At 38.6% G+C, this 1,367-nt stretch overlaps 1 non-coding gene across 1 annotated transcript; it reads left to right on the top strand.

Moving 5' to 3' along the window:
• Positions 1–830: 830 nt before the first annotated feature.
• Positions 831–937, top strand: LOC113709155 (small nucleolar RNA R71). Its single transcript, XR_003452578.1, has one exon. It is a non-coding gene; the product is annotated as a small nucleolar RNA R71 (small nucleolar RNA).
• The last annotated feature ends 430 nt before the right edge of the window (positions 938–1,367 follow it).

Here is a 1,367-nt window from a genome sequence, read left to right as displayed (position 1 = left end):
CTTGGTTCCTCTGCTTTTCTTCTTGATTTTCATTCTCATCTTTCTCAACTTCCATCACTGGTGGATCTTCTAATTGCTTACCACTACGAAGAGTAATGGCTTTTACATGCTCCTTAGGATTGACCTCTGTTTTGCTAGGTAATTCGCCTTGATTTCGATTATTCAACGAACTAGCAATTTGACCAATTTGGACCTCTACATTCCTGTACATTGTAGTGAGTTGATCCAGTCTCCCTTCTACTCTTTCAAATCTGTCCGAGGTAACCTTAGCAAGTTTTTCCACTGCTATCTCCCATCCCGATTTAGTTTCAGCTTGTTGTTGCCTTGATTGGAATCCCGGTGGATTAGCTGGCCTTGGTTGATTTCCTTGATCCTTCCATCCAAAGTTTGGATGATTTCTCCACCCTGGATTGTAAGTGTTCGAGTAGGGGTTATTTTGAGCATTACGATTGTAATTATTGACAAATTGTACCTGCTCAAAATCAACACACTCATTAGTATCATGCTCACCTCCACATATAGAACAACATGCTACATGTGCGTTAGATGAACTTGGACCAACTCCACCTTGTTTACTTAGCAATTTCATCACATTATTCATTTGAGCACTCAACATATTGAGAGTGTCCATTTCTATCATACCTGCGTGACGTCTTGAATTACCTCTCTCATTGGCCCATTGGTAGTTATTTGCTGCCATTTCTTCTATCAAATTATGAGCTTCTTGGGGTGATTTACCCATTAAAACTCCACCTGCAGCTGCATCAATCATAGTTTTAGTAGAAAAAACTAAACCATTATAGAAGGTTTGTATGATTAACCACTCCGGCAGTCCATGATGCGGACATTTCTGAAGCAAATCTCTAAACCTTTCCCATGCTTCATATAATGATTCACCTTCCAATTGGCTAAAACTAGTGATATCCATTCTAAGTTTAGCAGTCTTACCTGGTGGAAAATACTTATTTAAGAATGCTCTTGATAATTCATCCCATCCAGTGAAAGTATTAGGAGCATGAGAGTGTAGCCAAAGTTTGGCCTTATCTCTCAATGAAAATGGAAACAATCTTAGCCTTATAGCATCATCACTAACTCCATTCATTTTAATTGTATCACAAATTTCCAAAAATGTAGCTAAGTGTGTATTAGGATTTTCTACTGCATTACCTCCAAATTGAGATTGTTGAACCATTTGGATAAGCGCTGGTTTAATCTCAAAATTGTTAGCATTTACCGTAGGCCTTGCTATGCTTGTTTGAGATCCTTGTGTTCCCGGTAAAGTAAAATCTCGTAGAACTCGCCTATGTGCTTCGTTTTCTGCCATGTTTTCTTCAAATGGAAGCTCTATTAAGATGTCTTCTATTGGC

Source organism: Coffea arabica, chromosome 9c (genome assembly GCF_036785885.1).
Source record: "Coffea arabica cultivar ET-39 chromosome 9c, Coffea Arabica ET-39 HiFi, whole genome shotgun sequence".
NCBI lineage: Eukaryota > Viridiplantae > Streptophyta > Magnoliopsida > Gentianales > Rubiaceae > Coffea > Coffea arabica.
Note: the sequence above shows the minus strand (reverse complement) of the source record. Positions and strands in the feature narration are given on the sequence as shown.